The 23,143-nt window shown below is 36.2% G+C and overlaps 1 protein-coding gene across 4 annotated transcripts in view; it reads left to right on the plus strand.

Moving 5' to 3' along the window:
- The window catches only part of Tpst (tyrosylprotein sulfotransferase), a 77,347-nt gene that overhangs the window by 1,573 nt on the left and 52,631 nt on the right, over positions 1 to 23,143 (plus strand). For 2 of the 4 annotated variants that reach the window (XM_018454324.1, XM_018454325.1), the window contains exon 2: positions 17,851 to 17,950. The exons of the other annotated variants lie outside the window; for them this stretch is intronic. The gene's annotated coding sequence lies outside the window, so the exon portion shown is untranslated. The remainder of the gene's footprint in view (positions 1 to 17,850; positions 17,951 to 23,143) is intronic. 4 annotated transcript variants of the gene reach the window in all.

Genomic DNA, 23,143 nt, shown 5'->3' on the forward strand with positions numbered 1-23,143 from the left:
AATCGCACTCATATCTGAGGAAGTTTCAACAACGAACGTAACATGAAAGTGAACGTTTACACAGTAGGCGTAAAATACTATCAATATGATATAATAAAAATGAGAGAGAAGGAATATAAAATATTAATTTTGTCTCATATTAGTTTTTTCATCGAATTTTTTTTTATTAGTGATTTGCAGACTACCTGATCAGGCATCAATTTTTAGTTTTACACGGAATAACAATATATGTTTATTTACGGGGCCACGAAATTGTGAGACTCTGTTTTCGACATAATTTATTTAACCAGAGTTGTTTTTACCAACTTTTTTTGTGTGAGAGCCATAAATCCTGATAAAATTGCAGCTATGAGAAAAATCATTAATAAGTTAAAATCGTATAGCTTTGAATACAAAGCTTTATTTCTTTGTTAATCAGAATTGATTGCGTCTTAATTAAAATGTCGAAGCAACCTGTGAATAGTTTCTAAAATATAAACGATTGTAAATGAAGATGCGAATGAAACTTCTGGGAGCGTTAAATTAAATATAACGAAACTTCATTATTCATTTAAATTGACTTTACTTTCCCGAAGTTTGGATTCAACGTTTAATTATAATGAGAATAGTATTGAATATTATACAGTTGCGGCGAAAGATGACGATTTTCTCGGAAGTTCTTCGGGTGGGGAATGAGAGAGGAAAAATGCAAATTTATTGAAGAATCTATAAATTAAAATTGAAGTTTACAAAACGGGATTCTGAAACATCCTGTGTGAATAAGATTATAATAACTGTAAGAGAAATTCTCTCGTTAAATCTTCTGTAATGCTATTAATTCTCGCGACGAGGGAATATTTTGAATAAAGTTATTTTATGATATTACGTTTATATCTTATAATTTTATGTAGATATTTCGGACATTTTAAACATTTGTTTACAAACATTTGTAGGATATATTCCTAATATATTGCTGTGCAGTGTCGATACTAATCGATTGTACGAACAACTGTTTACATGCATATTATCCATTAATTTTCGTTGTAATTAGTCTAATTAATAATTGACTAATTTCATAAATTACGAATAAAGTTTTGTTTTAACGAGAATAATATGCCGACAATTTTCAAACTTATTACTTTACTCCAAAGTTATTACTTTGTGTATTTATTAAAAACGTGAATCCTTTTAGACGTAGAAAGTTTTCGAACTAGTCTTATCGCTTCAAAGAATGAATATACATATTTATCGCAAAAGCAAAAAAATAATAAATTACCATTAGATTTCATAACTTAGTGTTGGCAAGATGCAAGTTAAAAGTTAAACGGGTTGGGGAAAATGAGATGTGGAAACTATTCTTATTAACATTAATTTATCTTACTAATTTATCTCGATGGACGTTACTATGAAATAAAAGAATAGTAATCTATAAGCTAGAGGATCGAGGATTTAATTGAAAATATGTGTACTTTCATCTTACGAAACAAAAGCTCATTGGGATTTCTTTTGTATTGCCGAAGGAGTACCGTAAATTATTCTTGCCACGCCGTAAAGTTGAGTCTCTTTTGCTGTTACGATATTGTATGCCGTACGAAAGGCGCGATGAAGCTCGGGCGTTACGCAAAATAAATACATACACGCACGCACACCGCTAACGGCACTGCGGTGCAGCTTGCAGAGTAAGTCAATATCATAAACGTAATACGGGCTGGCGAGCGAAAACAATAGCGGTCATTCCGAGAGAAGAAGAGTGAAATAATCCAAACGGAAAATCGTTGAGTCTTTTTCTGCAGGCTTATCGGAAACATATCTGCATTTGTATCTTCATCGTACGATTATTCCGCAAAGGAAGCGCAATTACGAAGTATATTCCACCTGATTACAGGCAAGCTGTAATCGCCTTTACCGCTCTTTATCGGAGTATATCCGTCTTGCGAAATGAATTGCAGTGTTTTTCTTTTTTCCCTGTACAATTCATCGGTTTCATTCCGATGTCGTTCTTTCGGTCGTATCGAGTCGGTATCAACGATTTTTCACTCTCAAGGAAGTCAGATGCATGTAATTGATAAAGAAATTCAGTAATGCTACTCACATTTCTTAGAAAATGAAAAATTATTTTCGAGCGTCTTTAATATCGCTTTATAAAGCCAATATATAAAGATTACTGTTACATTTCCGCTTTCTTTTCTACGATAAAAATAATTAATTACACTTTTATATATATATATATCGCGAAAAGTTTATCGCAGTGGCTTGGGAATTATTTTTTATTGCAACATTGCCGCAACGTTTTACTTCACTGTGGTTTTATATAAGCTGTGGATAAATTACATTATTATTTTTTTATCATATTCCATATATCACTTATATTTGTTACAATAACACAATTCAAAAAATAAAGTTTCCTAGAAAATGAATTTCATTATTTTGAAATGTAATTTTGGAATAATAATTTTAATTTAAGTCATTAATAATTTTGGAGTAAAACTGATTGTTTAACAAAGTATGTTTTTTTTTTAAGATTCTTTTTTCTTTACATTTCCGTTTTTTTTCAGTAAGCAACTCCAAGATGACACTATTTAAGTATAGCAAATAAACATTTTTATAACAAATAAGCGATATGTACTATCATAAATATAACGTAAATATAAAAAAACATCGTTACCTGATCAAATTTATGACCGCATATTTTAGTGTCGTATACGCATAATGTGATAATATTCATCGTGAAGCGCAATTGGTATAATTGGTAGGTCAATAACACCGAAATGTTATTACGGACACAACGATAATAACGAGTGTGTGTCTAGCTGGATACGTGAGACCTGCAAGCATACGTAACTAATTGACCCATTTAATCACACGAACAATGTGTAAAACGAAACGTTAAAACGAAACCTATCTGTGTTTCGTAGCAATTTGCTCCCGCCAGTGTTTGAATAATTTGTTTTCTGAAAATTGGAGTGTGACGAGCGCAATATATGTTGCTTTACCACTAGAGAGTAATTGCTGTAATCCGTAATTGTTACGAATTGTTACGAATAGAAATACGAAAGAATTTTGTTCACTTGCGGCATCTTAAAAAGAAAAACACAGTATATTCAGGACGCATATTCAATCGTCGTTATCCGCAACATCCGTTAAGTTTATCATCGTAAGAGATTTGCATTTATCCTCTCTATAATTAGGTTGATTAATCTTACTTGAACGTTTGACGGTAACTAGTACTGGGAGCGTTTCCTACGTCGTTGGAATAATCATTGCGATCGTTTCGGGGTGATATACGGAGATCAGCCGATAGCGACGAGGTAAAATAGCGATCTCGTTGGCTACGGTAGATACGGTGGATTACGGTAGCCGGCTATTTCGAATCGTTAACGCGTATACGTGAAAATCTACAGTGTCCTTGTTTCCGACGTTTGAACACGCTCTACCCGCCCATAAATCAAGACCGATCGTCGGGTCACCACCGACGTTGTGGCACCACCACCGTCGCGTCGCCTCCGCGTGAACCGACCGACACGGTATAGCACCCCCTCCCCTCGCCTCGTGCATTCGCATTCGATACACGTTCACGGCACTTGTGCACGCGAGGAGGGGCTCAGCCTCTCGAGGAACCCCTCGGGAGATCGAGTTTGTCGAGCAACTTGTTGCGGTGACGACGATGTCTGTGTGCCTGCCTGGACGGATCGAACGTCAGTCGTTACGTCATTGCGCCGGGACGCCACGCCACGTCGCATCGCGTAGCGGTATTCTGGTTTTGCGTTAACGATACCTGTCTGTCTAAATCTTATCTATGAAAGGAGCAGGACGACAGAGGGATGAGATACCGTAGTCCGATTATCCGAGGCACAATGAAACTGTCCATTATTCGCGCAGGCAGATAATGGTGCACCTGTTAGCCATTATCCGTGCGAAATATGTCCGAGTAATGAAGATATGAACGAGACATTGAGTAACGAACGGTATATAGAGATATATATAATAGCGTAATATCAGTACCGTTGACAATTAAATTCAAAAAAGATACGAAAAAATTTTTTTACAATCCTTTGTTCTTCAAAGGGTTCGATCGATTTGACCAGCTTCGCTTGAAAATTTAATCGTCATCGATTGGTCGGTGGCAAGTGCAGTTTCCGCACGGGTAATTTCTCGATTAAGCTACCGTTAACGATTCACCGAATACCAATTTGTGGGCAAAGAGATCGCGGACGCACAGCAACCGGTGCGGCGCAACCTACTTTGCCGCTTTGTAACTCCAAATTCTGCGCGTCGCGTATTCGACGATCATTCACGGTAGTTCTCTGTTTCCGATAGTTAAACTCGATGCCTGCCTTACGCACATGACGTAAATCACTGGGCGCAATCTCGGTATCTCGTAATTTACGAGGTAAATGACCTCCCGCATCACGCCAGTTCCGAGGTCGGTCCGAGTATACAGGGTGATTTGAAAAGAGGGTTACGAACTTTAAGGCTTTCGCAACGCTAAGTCTTAGTAAGATGGAGAATGCCTTAGCGTGAGTGTATTCCATGATACTCGAAGAACGGACAGTTTCCCGGCAGTTATTTCCATGGCAGGTGCACTGCATTATTTTCTTCCATCGCGTCGTCTCGCAATCTCTTCCAATTTTCCTTCGAGCGTAGAGATTCATGTTCTTCCGGAAATTTGTGGCCATGTTTGTGTCTCGTGCACAACAAATGTTTATTTATGTCTGTATAATATCTTTTCATCAGTGATGAATAATATCTGGAATATGCGCCGATAAAACTTAGCCGCGTAGGAACATTCAGTACTATTAAATAAAAAAAATTAGAGGAAAGTACAATAAATGGTTTAATGTAAAAAAAAAAAAGTTTTTGCTCTCATCCCGCGTAGAACTGCGCGGATAGAAAAATAGGTCAATCTTTTGATGATTAATCAGATTTCCCGTCTCGACGCTTTTGTCGAGGAAAAATTATTTCAGTTTCCGGCAACGAGCGTATCGTTAAATACAGACCGAACTGCGATCATAAATATCAGGTTACCGTTATAAATAGCCTTATAAACAGCGAATTTAATTAATTTTACCGAAGTTAATTAAATTCGCCGGGATTTCTGTCGTATATTATTCATTTTGCTCGAATTTAATTAATTTCCTGCTAGTTTTTTCAGCGACCAAAATTCAAATGAAAGAAACGGGCATTGCAGAATCTTTATGACTCGATAATGCGTGGCGGAGGCTTTCTTCGCGTTAAAATTCTTTGGAACATGCTGGCGGTCGTTAAGCTCGTTAATGAGCCGTCAATGAACGGTCGCGATGTATGGCGCATCTCTGTCAAATAGGTCATACGCGTTAAATGCATCGTTCGCCATGCGGAGGGCGTCATGAAATATTCATCGCGACGGCGAAATCGTGACGTATTTATTTTTGGGCTCGCCGTCGAATCTTGAAAAAAAATCTACCTACGTCATAACTCTGCACTCGAGAGATGGAAAAACACGTAGAAAAATCCTTTTTTCTTTAACACTTATTACATTGTTTTATGCTATATAAGTTTACAACTGGATTGAATTTATCCGTATCTATTTTTCTAATTTATTCTGGAAGTGCACACGTGAAAAAAACATAATTTCAAGTTTTTTTCATGTACTCGAATAAAGGAATATATCTTGATAACTAACAAGCTTGAATTGGAGTTATTAAAAATAATTGTCAATAGCTCTTGAATTATAGTTGTTTAAAAATAAATGTTTTCGTATTAAGTCTAAAATATGAAAAAAATAATATATATTATTTCTAACCTTTAGCGTAAATTTACTTTAGTTTGAATTTTATTATAGTTGCTTGAGATATTTTATCTGTGTGTGTGTGTGTGTGTGTGTGTGTGTGTGTGTGTGTGTGTTGCGTATTTAAAGAATTATTATTTAAAGAAAAAAAAAGTTTTCGTTAATATTTCGTTCAAAAAATCTGATTTTAAAATTCTGTCAATTCTTGTTTTTTCTTTATATTTACAGATTTTTTAATGGTGACTTAAATACTCTAAGCTTTTAAAAGTATAAATTATAAATTGTAATTATTTTTATTATAATATAAATTTATTTGTGCAACTGAGATATTTTTATTAAATAAATAATGGTATTTTTTTTAAACGTTACACTGAATATTGTTTTGCAATTATGATCGTTCGGAGCAAAGTCAAACAGTCTACCTTTTATAGTACATAAAGCTTTTATTAATTGCACACAACGGCAAAAATATGTATCAAAGATTATTTTACTATTTTTTTTCTTTGACATAACATGTAATTTAATGTTCAATTAACGTGATTACTGTTCTTAGTTAGACACATTGACTAAAGTCACATTAGGAATATATTCTAAGCAACGACGAAGCATGAAATGCAATAACGTGTAATTGCATTCGCGTTACTTAATTCGATTACGTGCATAAGACGCGCGTGCCGCGAATCGCGCATCGGAAACCAGTTTCTACTAGCAGTTTCCACTTCACTAATTTCCGTTCGAAAATGTTCATGGTCACAGGAGAAATGTTGTTCATACGTTACGACGGAGTGACGTTGTCTTGCGCAACGAAATTTTCATTCGAGAATTGATTCGCGAGTAATGCTTCTTTAATCAATGGTGAGTTAAAAGTTGCTATCCATATCTGATTACTATTCGACGAGTCATACTCTCATTAATCTGCATTTGTCAATTTATATCTACTTCATTTTTTGCAAAAAGATTCGTAACTCACTTCGGTCCACGATTTACAAATCACTTCACTGAAAAAAATGATCTGGTTGGATTAATAGTAATTCTGTAGAAAATGGACGAATCAGAATTTTTTCTAGTTTCTACTAAAATTTTACTAAAATTTTAGTTAAGATAACTAGAATTCTGATTGATATAAATATTCTGGTAAAAATAAGAATTCTAATATTTTATCAGAAATATTGTATCGATCAGAATTCCAGTTATATCTCAACTAGAATTCTAGTAAATTTAATCAGAAAATTCTGATTCATCCATTTTTTTCAACGAAAAATTTTTTTGTTGAGAAAGTGTTGCTACTCCTTTGCTCTTTCGGATTAATAGAACAACTGTTAGTAAAATGAACCAACAGAGATAGGTTGTGAGACATCTTGTGTAATTCGCGCGGAGTAACCAAGAGTTGTCTTACGTCAAAAACTTTTTTAATGTACGAATGAAAACAACCGTATTTACGACATCTGGATAAAACACGCAATCTAGATAAAAGCATTGATGTGTGAAAATCTAGCTGGCAATGTTTTACATACTTATGTCGACACATCCACGATGGAAAGGATACGTTCTCTCTCTCGGTGACTAATTAAAAATGGAAAATGAAACAAGATTTAAAACATTTTATAATTGAAAAGTCATAACGCCACAAACAAAAGAATAACGCCATGAGATTCTTGCTACCGAAAGTTAATTCCAAATTAAAAAAAAATTAGCCATTTTTTTATCTTAATTGTGAAATATTACACGTGATTTCACATGAAAAGGGTTTTGAAATGGGTTTGCAAATGGATTAGAGCAAGAGAAATGTGTACGTTAATATTCCTATGAAAATTACTGATATTTGTATGAATGTAGTAGCGTAAAATATAAAATATCCGTTATTTGCACGAATTCATTTTACCTGGCACTCGTCAGAGCGGTTTCCAAAGCAGATATTGCCGCGCTATCGCACGGTAGAAAATGCTATGTACGGAGTTAATGTAACGACATCAACGCGCAATATGAGAGGTGGAGTTTTCTTTCTAGCGAGACACAAGACGGTTCGTATTTCCTCCGGAAAGGAAGTCTCTCTTAAACGTTAATGTTATGCAAACGCAAGAGATACGACGACGCGGCGGGCGGCAGGTTTGCTTCGTTTCTCGATCTTCTTGTAGCATAGAGAGTGTCGGATTACAGATAAGACCGTAGAAGTATCGCGCTCGTTCGTTACCGTTGAGGTAATGAAATGAAAACATCAATGAGAAAGCGACTTGCTTTAACAGAGGTACTAGAACGAAAGTAACGAACGTGAATAACGTATATTATGCGTGATAAATGGAAGATTATTAGTCGTTAAGTTACAAAAGGCAGATGAAATTTTTGCCGGTCCTGCATTAATTTTTTTTTGTCTAGTCGGTGTCATTTTCACAAGCTACGCGCGCATTGTCGTTATGAAAAACTAATTTATCCTCTTTTCCTCCGCAGGGAGAATAAATAAATGTCCAAATTAGCGTACGTCTCGCGAATTTCGCTTCGCTGGCGCGGCGTTGCAGAATTTTTGTATTTTACGTCGTCGCAACACGGAAGTATTTTACTTTTATACGCGTAGGTACACAAAGTGCGGGCACTCGGAAAAAATGTACCTAGTTGTATAGCTATGAATAGTCGTTGCGCGCGAGAGGTATGCAGCCGGAGTTACGAACAGTTCGAGTGTTCGTAAATATTTCGGTAAACATTTTACTCTCACGCGTTTTAAGGTATATAAACGTGCAGAAGCGTGCAGAACGTGAGAAATTAATGTCCTTTGGAGTTTTAATTTTCGACACAGAGATATAATTCTGAATTACTTTTGTGGATGCGAAAAAACCATGAATGAGTTTAAATTAGTAAACTAATCGTTATATTAAATTAATTGTTATATTAAATTTAAAAAATATAATATAAAATTTATATTAATTTTTTTATTCATCTTTTTAAATTAACTAATAATAATTAAAAGTATAATTTAATCAAAGCATAATAATCAAAGCATAATAATCAAAAGTATAATTAAGAGTTTAAATTAGTAAACTAATCGTTATATTAAAAATTTAAAAAGATGAATAAAAAAATTAATATAAATTTTATAATATTATATTTTTTAAATTTCTTACTATATACTATTACAGTAAAAAATTCTTTCCACGTTATTATTATTACAGTAATTCTTATTATATTGTTACGTATTTTTAATTTTTTCTTTTAAACTTGTCAAAGCGTACTTTCATAAATCGTAAATTTGAATGACGTTTTGCCTCGAGGAGTTGGTGAATTATTAAACGGCAGAAGTAATCTAGAGTAAAAGTGTATCCATATAGTTATAAAGAAATATAGAAGGTACTTTATATTCCTGACGGCGGAATATTTTGCGTGCAAATTCGCTTGACCTGATTAAAGTTTCATCGAAACTTTACCGGCGACTTGTGTTTACGGTCGTTGGTACAGATTTCCGCGAATGCACACTGAAATCTGCGTGAGAGATTCGCGCTTCGTGTATACGTCGCATGTTTGCGAAGCTCCTTTGTTTTAAGATATATTTACTCGAGGCACAACCTCACCCCAGGACTAGAATAATAGCTCCATACATCGCGCCATTCGAGGATTAGTATGCGCGCAAGATAATCCGGAAAGCAGCTATTCGAGACACGGCGCCTTCAATCTCGACTACGGAAGAGAGACGAAATTTTGGGATGTTACACGAGTGACGAACGAGAGAAAGCCGATAAACGAAACATTGTGGGCGACATTTTAAAAATTTAAAGCAAACAGACGAGAGAAACACGTAAAGCCAGAAAACCTCTCACAAAATCTTGGCTTTTGAAAATTCAGAAAATACATGTAATCTCGACTTTTGATAATGTACGTTAATATAAGTAGCATAATAATAATAAGCACATAATCATGAAAAAGTATTTTGCGATTGAAATAATGTTTCTGAATAAAAATAAAAATCGTTACATTCAGGACGATCTCTAACAACATTACAGGATGTCGCGAACAATAGATTTATTAGACTCTGTTACAAGTACTGTAACGAGATCAGCTTTAGTAACGAGTGTATTGAAAAACGCAAGTTTCTAATTCTATTTGCCATTCAATTAACAGTTTAAATTAGCGTCTCACAAAAGTTGGAGATTTATCCGTTTCTAGTTACCGTGATTCCGCGAGATGTTTTTGCGGCACGAAAATTGGCACCATTCGCCTCGCCCTGTGGCGGCTTACGACCGTGATTCGATGAGCAAAAAGCGAGGTAATTGGATTCTGTTTGGCACGATGGAGGATCGTCTATCGCACATTTCGTATGTTATAGGGGCGAAAACTCGGAATTGTGGCACGGGGGAGATCGGACTAGAATTGCAGCGAATCTCGTTTCAGGTAACGCTCCCGTGCAGATTTACCCTGTTAAACGTGGTGTGTCACTCTCGGCCACGTTCTATAGCGTTCATTATGCGCCGACCAACTGAGAGAGGAGCAAATAAAGTCTTTGACCTTAAACTCAAACTCGAGTTCGAGCCAATGCTCGTGCCAACGCGTGATGTAACGCCCGATCGTTAACCTGCGCGGTTCCAATATCCATCCACATTGCGTTCGCTTGTTTGCTCCGTGCTCGACCACGCGAGACCGGATTGCGAGTCTTCTATTATCATTCGATCAACAAGATTATTCCATATAGGGAATGTCCGAAATGTACCGTTCTGTTTCTAATGACTCATCTTACATATTTTCGATCAGCGCCGATAAACATATTTTTGCGCTATTTCAGTTACAATTCTTTTTACGTTATTTTGATAAATATTTTTCCAACATTCCGTTCTGCTATTCCTATCAATGTTATTTTTTACTATAAAAAATGCAGATTCCGCTTTATGCGACCTGTGAAGTTAGTACGATATTCTATTATAAAAAAATCATGACAGTTAACTAGAAACACTTTTCTCTCATAGTTCTATATAGTATATACAATTCCTTATGAAAATAAAACAAGAGTTCCGTGCTGTCTTTTATATTTAAGGCTTGGTTTAAGGTGTATTAAAATTCGTAATTGTGTGGAATTTTGTTTACAGATTATGTATATTGGTACAACTCGAAAAGTATTAATAAAAGAACTGCCAAAAAACTGAAAATATTTATCATTTTCTTATTTAGAGGGCAAGTATTGTGCTAGATTCGCGAAATTAAATTTTAGTTTTTAGACGGGTTTTTTTTTATTTTTATAAGGAATTATAGAATTGTGAAAAGTGCTACTGGAACTGTCATTATTTTTTTTATATTAATATAGAATGTCGTGCTAACTTTACAGCTCCTCCTTTAACATATATTTCAAAATCATGGAATAATATTTTTGCATTTTCTATTTCTTACGTATTTCTACGTATATTTATTGTACTTCAAAAATATGTCACAGAAACTGCGCACTTTCGTAAAAGAATCGCGTTGCTTTGACGTGACACGTGATATTTGATTATCGGAAGACGTCTACTTTATAAGCGAGCGTTCCATAAAACTGAAACTTTCAGACATTTCGTATGCAACGACCCCAATAGTCGAGAGGCATCAATTCCGGGCAGATTGTAGAATCCCGAAAACTTTCGGAAAGTTCGTGATTCGACGACATATCACGGTGAATTTCGACGAATCCGAAGAAATTCCTGTCGATCTTTCTCTTTCGCGTCGCCAAGCATGGATCACGTGAGCAACGAATTTCCGGTATCCGACCTCGTCGTCGGTGGTGGTTTGAAATGATAATGACGACGACGTTCGAACTATATACATTCCAAGAAAGGTCTTCTACGTGCACGGGATCCGGTGTTGGATCGATGCCAGATCGTTTCCGGGACTCGTCGACCGCGAATGTTCCGCGCGTTGCCTAGCAAATATTAGACAAAGGACGAAGAGACGCGTTGTACTCTCCGGCACCCGTTGACGCTTGCCAATCTGATTTTCGTCGGACGTAGATGCATAATGAACCACTCGGGTATAAACCCAACGGAGTGCTACACTTCGTAGTGTGATAGACTCCATATAACGCTTTGAGCCAATTCTCCATATACATAGTTCTCCAACACTCGAAGCAATGCATGATTATAGTTGGCAAACTACATCTGTCTCCATAAAACTCAATAACAATCAGTGAAACTGATTATTATAGCATTATATTGAACTGTTCTGAGACAAGATTAAAACGAAAAGCTTATGTGTTTATTCATTTGTAAAAATTACGAAGAGGATTAAAAAAATAATCGTTCGTAATTTTTAAAATTTTTTATAAATATCTTTAAATGCGCGTTATTGTAAGCTAAAAATATGTTACAAATAAATCAACTCTTTCGAAAAAAAATACTAATTGTAAAAGTTAAATTAAAAATACGAGTGTATTAAAACCTGTGTGTTCACGGAGAACACCACTGAAATTTTACTCACTATTTAATTTAAAGCAAAGCTTAAGCGAGATATTAAAACTCAACGTTTCATCACGAAGATATATTTATCGTCAAGGATCACAGAGACAATAGTAGGACGTCTTTCCTCGAAACCTTTGCCAAGGAAGGTAGATTTATCAGAGTTGTCTGTCATTATCATTTAACAGCGGGACAAACAGTCCTTACAAGTTAACTATCTACGAATGAATCACGACAAACGGAATTCGGCAAAATCCTCTCTCCTGCGGAGAGATTTTCCTGAATCTCTACATGTGTGTGTGTGCATACACTCGTATTCTCGCACATGCTTCACGATCCCCTATGGCGCGACAGACGCGTATCCCGGCGAGATTACAGACACGCCCTGCGAGACGGTTGCGGGGTAATTTGCGGCGCAATGATTGCGAGTCTCCGCGGCCGCAAACGAGACGACACTAACATCAACGCGTTGACGGGCGTACACTATATTCTGAAGAGGTACTTAGTCAAAGCAGTCGATCTTCCAAAAGGGCGTCAACCCTCTCTCTGTCCTCAAGTCGTAAACGCTAAAATGCAGCGCGCGCGCGCGCGTGCGCGCGAGCTTCCAGAAAGCTTAAAATAAAATAAGAAATAGGAAGAACTACACGAAAAGACGCAATTATCATAATTATTACTTTACAGAAAGTTATGATTATATATAATTATTATACAGTTGCATTTATCATAATTGTAGGAAATGTAACAGTTATCATAAATCTTCCTCTTTAGAATTCCTTTCATCGTCGGTATACCATATATATATATATATATACAAGAATCTTTTCTACCTGCGATCTTCTACCTGCGAAGAGAGTACGGGCGAGGAACAGGTGACACGAATTGCTTGACATTCTCGAATACCTATGCAAGCGTTAAGCGCAATTACCGTTACGAACGTTAGACGAAAGACCGAAACTGCTGGTAAGTCTGTGGCTTTCCGTCCGGGACAGTTTTGTCGCACGCGTTTCGCGGTTTTTGCGGCGTGCCGCGAGCCGGTTTGGTCGACAAGGGAATGGACGGGAGCGCTAACGATGGTTAACGAGCTCGAATGAAACGATGAACGGCGACACGATATGCGCGCGACACAATGTGCGTGCGACACTCTTCTTCTCTCCTCTCCTCTCCTCTCCTTTCTTCTCGTCGTCCTCTCCACGGACCATGCGCTAAATACATCCGTCAACAAACGCAGTTTACATCCATATAATCGCACGCGCATACCGCAATTTCATCCAATATCGCGGGAATACTTTCAAACCGTAGGACACTTTGTGTAATCCAATAATGTATACGTATCGTTTTTCGTTAAAAAGAAATTAAAGTTTGTCGATATATAATGCGTTCTAAATCATTCTGTCAAATGGTTAGTAAAATAAAAATATACTTATGTTATGAAGTTCTTTATTTTAATTATACGAGTATGAGTAAATGTTATTTATACACTGTTAAATCCATAGTGTCAAATTTAACTTAACGTTAGTCGCCACTGCTCTTAATCAATCATATCGTTATTTTATACTAAAACAATGGTTATATTTGAAACTATACAGTGTTAATTTGATACTATATATAAGTGTCAAATTTAACTATCGTTTTGGTAAATAATAATGATAATATTTAGTAGGAGCAGTGGCGACTCACGTTAGATTAAATTTGACACTATAGATTTAACAGTGTAGACGTCAATATGTATAAAATTTATAGACGTGCAAAAATACCGTAAAAACATATTTTGCGCGGCGGGTGCAAATCATAGGATACTTCGAAAAGCGTGGTTCGAATGCAAAATATAAATTTCGAAATGTTCTAGAAAATATGTTTGAAATATGGAAACATTTAATATCATCGCGCGACCCGCAATTTCATCCACGTTATGTTCCTTTCCGTCTCGTCGACGTTTATGCTTTACGTTATACTCTACGGTATTCTGCAGTGAAGAATTACTTCGTGTCGCCAGTTTCTTTGGCACGGTGAAGATGGATTTTTTTTCCCCGACAACGGCAAGTTCATTTCGCAGAACGAAACGCAAGACGCGAGACAGCGGTGAGCGTTCTCCATAAGACGAAGTTAAGGAAGCCGACGATGGACACGGAGAAGAAACATTGTCGGGAAAATAAAAAGCAGAGTGAGAAAGAGAGAGAGAGAGAGAGAGAAAGAGAAAGAAAAAGCAAGAGCGAAACTCAGCAATACTTCGTTATTACGCGAGAACGTAAAAGCGAAATATCTACCATCGAAAAAGGGAGTCGTAGACGAAGAAGAAGAGAAAGGCAGAAAAAAAATTGCGAACACATGCAAAACAAAGCTTGCATTTTTTTTCGTTATTATTTTACATGAACGTACGCGCGCATCTAACGATTGTACGGCTGTATGAGCGAAAATCGCGCCGTCGAGAAAATTCCATCCATCGGAATTCCATCCTCGCGGAACAAGTCAATACGATGAGTTTCGATGCGATGATGACACGATCCAGTTCACTTTTCTAACGCTAACACGAGAAGAGACACAACGAATTCGATAAAATTATCTAAATTGTCTCGCCGTTTCGATTTCGATTTCCGAGAGCAATCGCCTTTTTGACGCTTAACTTTATTTATTTCAAAGAGAAGAAAGATCTAAGCAGAACTGACGGCTTTTGCTTTCGTACGTTTATGGTCCTCTCACATCTGCTAAATTATGTATAAGTCTGTTAACGCAGCTCTAACTAAAGTTACGTTAATTTTATACCATCTTTCAAAGTCTTTTGTCTAACGTTCTAAAGTCAAGAAGCATCTTTCATATCTTTAGTAAGTAAGTAAGCGTGCAGTATTTCTGTGTGGGAAATAAGCGACGTTTTATACACATCGAATATTCTGTTCAAACGATAGAACATTCAGATAATGGAAATGATGAAGATTCTATTATACTATATTATCGAAGATATCGAATTAGTAAGCGTTTAATACTCGCGATGCTCGACGTAATCGGGTACTCGGAAGTAAAGTACTCCAACATCCCTAATGCTATTCCAAGATCGGCGTGAGGTCTCGCAAGATAAGGGGGCGAGGGGAAGAAAGAGGAGACGAACGAGACGAGGATCGGTATGATTCGATCTCGCGAAATGGTTAAAGTGGCTAATTGGAATCCTGGTGTTGGGCACGTTAGAGCTTCGTTCGCAGTACTAACGCGATAAATTCCACGAGGGAGTGCGATTCATTGCTCGATTCTCGGTTATTTCGATCGGTCTTTCCTCTCACTGCACCTTCCACCTTTTGCTCTTGGCACACGGTTCGAAACGTACCCTGCCTACCTCTTACTCGTTTCTCATTTTTTCTCCGCTGATATCCCATCGACCCCTTTTTTTCCATCGCTCTTTCCCGCTAAATTCAATTTCGCCAGTCGGATCGATAAGTAATGAACAGTATGACGAGGCACCTGATGGAGGCGGAATTACTTCCGGTTAATGTCTCCCGTTGGAGCAATGCACCGATAGGTCTTCGTTACTTTGAACCGCGTGGGCTTCCGTCTATCGATTGATACCGACTTTTTTCCTTGAAAATGAAACCTTATACGTCAGAATTTTATTATGCATTTAAAAAATTTTTAAATATAATATATATACAATCATCTTTTTTCGTTATCGATATGTTGATCATTTATCAGTACTCGTGATACATTTGGTACTTGATCATTTTGGTAAAAAAGAAATGATAGATCGGATAGTTTGAAATATGAATCTCGCTTGGTTGGACGGAAATAAAATTGTTGCTCTTCGGATTTTTCGAATATCCACAACGTTGCCTCGAATGCTAAATTCGATTTGTGACGGCGGATCGTTATGCTTGTCGCAAGCTGCGGCCTTTCGTATTTCGATCGAATCCATCGATTGTCAGCTGTGACATCCAATGATGGAACAGTAACAAATGCGCGACAGTTGCTAAAACTAAAGTTACCATCGATCTATGTAGCATCTGGTCACTCCAGACTGGACTTTTAGCGAAATCCAATTCGTATTTCGATGCTTCGATTTTATATCCATTTAGATAATTCAACAAGAACCAATGCAAACTCTTGTATGAAAATGTATACTTTCAAATTTGAGGCTTAGTGACATGAATATATTGGATGACCCAGTTCTGTCCCATCATTTTTTATTTCTTGAGCGATCTAGAAATAATTCCCGTTCAACAAAAGTTCCAAGTAAGGACGTTTATGGAAACTTTTTGTTCTTTTATGAGTTATAACGTTACTACAACACTTACGTTAATAAAAAAAGTCAACTTCAAACAAGCCAAAGACGCACGGTATGTCCTCGTGTATCTACTTCACGTTGGGTTACATCGGTCACTCAAGGATGTTACGGAGACCGTCATTAGATTAATTAACTCTCTCGACGGGGAGATGTCTCGCATCGGGTTGGTTCGTACAGAGGTACGACGTACGACGATCGTTACATTGGGAACAGGAGTAGCGTCCTGTTGGTTGAACCGGCGATATAACGAGGTTAATTAGTCTGACGGACGGAGGGAGGAGGCTTGTCCCCAAAATCCTTCTATTAACGTCGTCAGCTGCGAACGCCATTACTGTCGTATGGCTGTTGCATAACCCGGAGCCCTATCTTGCATCCTTCGTAATAACGAAGAGTCGTATCGCTAATTTGCCGATTAGTTTACGTATTGTCGAAGGACTCAACTAATCCACGAAAATTTCCGATAATTAGGAAATTATTATTCGTTTGGCAAAATGTAGATGTAGATATGGTGTGCCTTCCAACAAGCGACACAAATGACACGGTGTGACACAATGGATCATTACATCCTTGTTGTTTGCCAATGTTAAACAAAGATGACATGATCACTGTGTCGCTTGTTGGAAGGCACACATCGAGAAGTTGTTGAAATTAAATAGCTGTTATTTTCTAATGAGTAGCCAGAATAAAGTGAATTAAACATCACTTTACAGAAACGTATTATTTTTGCGTATAATATAAAAAGGATATAAATATATTTATGAATTTGCAATAATAAATATTTTTAAAAAAAGTTTAGTGCATGAATTAGGCCTGATATCTGGCCTATTTTCTTTTTTTAATACAATAAGAAATAAGTTTATATCAATGGACAGATAAATATTAATATAAATGTAAAATCTATATTAAAATATGAAATAGAATGAAGAAGTTAATAAATAGAACTTGTAATAGAGAGTAGCCAACAAATGATAAAACAAGATCAAATTAAATCGAGCAATATAAGATGTCAAATATAATGTTTATTTCAAAGCCTAAAAAATTCATATTTAATGATTGAACATTGAACCCAAACGCATTTTGAACTACTATAGAGCCCTTCATCAGCAGAAAATCGAAAGAGTTATAAATTGAGATCTATAATATATAAATGTGTGCGCTTATACATTTATTCTTTTTTTTAGTAGCGCATTTATATTATTATTATTGATTTAAATTTGTAATTTTTCCGATATCTGATGAAAGGTTCTGTAATTTTGGTTCGGATTCAATCGGATTAAATGTGAATTTTTAGACTTTCAAATAAATATTACAGTTAATGAAATAGAATATACGATAAAAAAATTTTCTCGTAATGCAGAATACTTTAGTATATATTATTGTATGTTTAATATGAATGAGAGTCTCGGGAGTCGAAAATGAAAGTTGTATTTGTTGTGTCACAGGTGACTATTAAAGTGTCGTTGATCACCTGTGGTGAGGCATATCCTGTCCTAAGATTAAACGACCCTGTGGAAGCCGTGCATCCGACGGGAGAGCTCGAGGGTGAGTTTCACAATTGCGATTATGGAATTTTGCGCTCTACATTCTCGCAACAACTCCGCGCGATAATTTCGCATTGTCGTACATTTGTAATACTATCAAATATCACTGGTGTACGCGTCCTTTTTTTAATTGCACTCTTTTCATTTGAAAATATTTCACATGAAACACGGTCCGGAAACCGCTACCGGTTTGCCAGAAAAAAATGATACCGCCGGAGCATTACCACGCCCTTTTCCGCTGCGACAAAAAATGGCGCAAAAAAAAGAACATTACATATACATTACATTACATTACATATACATGAATCCGTAAATCATGATTTTCTTTTTTCCTCTTTTTTTGCCGAACTACGCTTTTTTTCTTCATCTTGCCGTTAATGATGAGAAATTTTAAAACATTCCACTTAAGAGTAGAATCAACCGGTTAGGTACAACGGGAAATTCCCTTTTCATCTTTCCTGTCTCTTAAACCTGCGGGAATTGTTCCGTACGGCGCACCGCTGAACCGGGAATTAAAAATCGATTTTTTTGCCTGTAATTAAAACTCTGTGAAATTTCGTCCGTCGATAGTTCGCATTCCCCAAGGTGAGATCACGTTGAAAAAAGAAAAACAGGACGAAGCGAACTATCTTCGCGATTAACGATGACACGACGAAACAAGGAATCGATCCGACAAATTCTATAGTTCATACATTTCTGTACCGAGATACTTTGTATACGTGACTTAAATATTATCAAAGGTCTTTCTTGTATTTTTCTGTAATGCATTTCATTATGCATATATTTTTTATTTTATTTTCCTAATTATTTATGATGTGTAATATTTGAATATTAATTATAAATTGCCCGACATGTAACTAAACAGAGCTTCGAAATATTTTTATTATATGAATTAATTTCCAACGAGAATAATTATCGATAAAGCGACGTCAAAAGATATAATTTACTACATACATCGACGTGTAACTTGTTCGCCGCATGTGATATTTATTTAAACTTGAAAGAAATGATTGCGTTTCGTTCATCCAAATAATATCTTTTCTTTTTACATAGTTCAGTGTAATTTTCCTCGTATCTGCAAAGTAAGTAAAGCTTCATTCCGTCCAGTTTAGCGCGCGGAATTAAATGCACCGTACAGTAACCATCAGCATGCCAACATTTCGACGTTGCTATCGTGTTAATTACCTTGCCCACGCGGATATAAATGTGTACTCGAGATCATCTTATTAGCTTGCGTGTAATGTCGTAAACGGAATTATTATTAAACGCTTAAAGAATTATCCCATAACATTAACGCTGAACAATTTCCACGTTTTACAATATAACTATTGTCGTTTGCAATATAACCTTTAGCTGATTTATTTCTGCCAGAATTATTGTTGACAAATATTTTTAGCGGTTTAATGCTACATTGAATTTTCAAAGTTTTTTAACTAAAATTATAATTTTTATTTTTGCAAAATAAACGAAGTTTAACATATTAAAATCTGCGAATGGAACAATAGGACAAGATTATCTTTCTTAATAAGTAAACATGATGAAAAAGTCCGAGTTTTTTAATTCTAAAATTCTGAAGATAAAGATAAGATAATAAATTTTTTTAAATATAATAACGACCGAAAAATATTTCGTCTAAATTTTACCAATGTCAAATGCAGCTTGTGAAGTCATGTATAAATCATTTTGTTTTTACTAATTGTCGTTTAAATGAATTTTATTTAATAAATGAGATTTTGGATGTCTTTGTAAGTAGATAAGTTTAACATGCGTGAACATATCACATTCTTTTTGATGTCAAGACTTGATCATATTACAAGATCATTAAGAGTACATTGATGTTAAATTGCTCGTTATCGCGTAATCGCTTTTTAATCCCGTTCGATCTACGTTGATTATAAGAGCAAGAAGATTTCATGAAGGTATCTACATAGGAGAAAATTTGTCTTCGTTAAAAGGGAATTAAGGGATTATTAATTTGATTATTAGTACGCCGAACTTTGTTTTAACTCACGATGCTAAAAGTTACAAACGCTTATCTAACTTATAAAGCTTATAATTGCACTTAATAGCAATTTATATAAAAACTTAAAAACGGTTGAATAACGTCATGCGAAAAAAGTTTCTAGTTTTCAGCAGTTTCAATTTTAGTATAACTCGGAAAATTGCAAATATTTTGCATGAGCATGATAAAATGCAAAAGAAACGTATCACTTTAACGTGATAATACTCGATTATTGGAAAACGTTGACTTTATCGGTGTACTATACAAAACTGAAACTTTTGGTATGCAATATTTCACGTGGAACAACCCGCTAGAATTTTTTGGGAATTTTTTGACAAAAGAGGAAAGATCTCTTTTTGCAGCATCGGGTCCTTTTAACATTATTGACGTGCGACATTGCAACGCAATTGAATTTTCTTATCATTCGCTGTCCGTGGTGCATTGGTCCTTAGCGAATAGCAAGCACTATTTTGGCACATAGGAACGATCTTTTGGAAACGGGAAGTTTTGGAGCAGCGAAAAAGAGAAAGAACAGCGTCTTGAACGACGCGCCGAGAAAGGTTTAAGCGAAATTGCTTTCGGCCCGGACGTCTTCGAATGTTGCCGAGGGGTAGACACGTCTTTAGTCGGGTAACGAGATTGCCGCGACGTGTTCCGGACGCACACGGTATGTACTGTTACGTCCCTTTGAGTGGAACTTGTTGGACTCGCGCGGGTTGCATGGATACTTGTACGCGATGAGAGACAGACCGCCATGTAGGTATTTGCGTCCGGTGACGCAAGCCAAACAAATAGATGTTCAAGGAAAACATGACGTGTACAAAACATACGCTACTTTTAGTAATTTAGCTTGAGAAACGCGACGAGGCAAATCCTGACCTAAAAAATTATAATTTATTATATCTTGTTATTATAACTTATTGTATAATCTTATACCTACATTATTCTAAGAACGATCAGAAAATTATTTCTTTAAACGATTCGACATGAAAAGAACGTATTAATTTAATACATAATATTATAATTGTATATAATTTCTTTCTTTGTAATTATTTTACTTTTTACTGAAATTAATTACGAAAAATATTTTTGCGTCGTTATTAATAATAAAACTAAAAGCGTACTGTGTGTTTTAATTGTTTTAAATATTCAGAGATTATTAATTGATTAAAACAATGAGATTTTTCGAAAAACATATATATACCGTGTTTTACGTTAATTTGAAACGCTCGGGTATCTAAGGGTTAAATAACGAGATGTCCAGAGGGATTAACCAGCAACGAAGCTGAATCTAATTTGCACGATGGCATTCGGGTATCCTTTTTGGAGGCGCGCATCCCAATTATAAGCCGGGTCGTGTCTGAATTGCAATCCGCGAAACACTTCTTATCAAAGTGGAAGGATGCAACGCTCACACGTGCCGCATTGTAATTATCTCGATGTACGATCGATACAAATGCAAACACATACATATACGCTGCACGTTACTCTTACATTGCCGCAGTAAATTACATTGCACGGGCGCTCGCGGCACTCGCGGAATTCAGTGGAATGCCCTGGTCTGTGCCAGCAGCGATAGAGCGAATAAAGTGTCGGATGTAATAACGTTTCACGTGATACGGCCTGCCTATTGCCCCTCCGTGCAATTCGCTGTAAAAAGCAGCAAACGGAACCATGAGCCGATCTGCAACGCGAGAATGCGACGAACAAGAGTGACGTATGGCCTATAAAGGACATTGTGGAAAAATATATAACGTTATATATTTATAACGTCACATACGTACTTTCCATTCTTCGAAATTTCAAAATGCGTTTGAAGTGTTCTTTCCAAGTTATTGTACTTTTAATTAATATTCTCGGAGGAGAAAATGGTAATGCTTCGAATAAATTGTTACTCATGTTCAATATGCTCCAGGGGATTAAATCTGCAATCTTTTTAAATGAAAATGGCCGCGTGATATTTTCGATTAGATGTTCCCACGGATTTGCACCTCACTCGTATACGAACGATTATTAACAGCGTATTCCATGTCACAAATTAATTTTCGTCGATACGTGGAAAGCGAACTAGTGGATAATATCCTGGTAATTTAATCATTTTAATACAGGAAAATCGAAATTCATTTGTAATTCAGATGAGTGCACCTCATCATCGTATCGTTCAGTCGATCGTAAAAATTATGATTTGTTTTAATAAGCGAAATGCAATTATAATCAAATTGCATTATCTGCATTTTTCGTAAATGGAAATGAAATTCTCTTTTTGGAAAAGGAGAAAGGTTGATTTGAAATATCGTACATTTTTTTTCTTCCAAGATAGTTGACAGTTTCTAATCAATCGATGGACTGACTGGAATGAGATGAATTATGTTCGGTACAATATATACTGCACTCGAGGAAAGGCGTACACGCGAAACGCAGTGACATTAACGCGGCCAATATCGTGACGCGCTGCGCAACAAAGCGAGATGAGCGTGTCGATATTTCGAAGCGGCGTCCCGGTATGTCGATACATCGATAATATATCGGTAGATTGATATCCATGCGGCCTCGAATATTCGATGGGGTTGGGATGGTAGCGGGCGGGTCGTCGCGCGCGGATGATATTCGTATTTTATGCACTATCGCGCGCACTCCATTTCACGCGTTTCCTGTACGGAGGCGAGCCAGTACCCTTGATCGATGGGATAGAGGCGCATTCGTATCGCATCACGCACGCCTTCCATCTTCGGTCCTACCCCGCATATGTGACAGCCGTCTGACGATTTCTTTTACCTTTCGTTCTTTGTTTTTCTCTTTTATTGAATTGAAATATATGTGTATGTGATTTTTGTTTGGCGTCATGTAAAAATCTGCCGAACAAATATATGCATTCATTTAAATTCTGACGAACGTACTTTTACAAATGCCTAATTTTATATTCTATTATTTGTTTTAAATGATAATGTACCTATCAATATGGCTTTTATAAACCTATGGCTTTTATAAATAGTGATTTTAATTTCTACCGCTTTAATGGTTGTTTATTAAATATGTGTGTACGTATTGTATTATATATATATTATATTGGCAGATAGGAAATTTGAACTGTTACATTGCGAATTGGAATTAATCCTTTTTTAAATGAAAATTTGAATGAGTGATTTATTGCTTTTTTAGAAACGAATTATAAAATACGATATTAAATTTGAA

This window comes from Mycetomoellerius zeteki, unplaced genomic scaffold, assembly GCF_001594055.1.
Source record: "Mycetomoellerius zeteki isolate Tzet28-1 unplaced genomic scaffold, Tzet1.0 scaffold433, whole genome shotgun sequence".
In the NCBI taxonomy this organism is placed as follows: Eukaryota; Metazoa; Arthropoda; class Insecta; order Hymenoptera; family Formicidae; genus Mycetomoellerius; species Mycetomoellerius zeteki.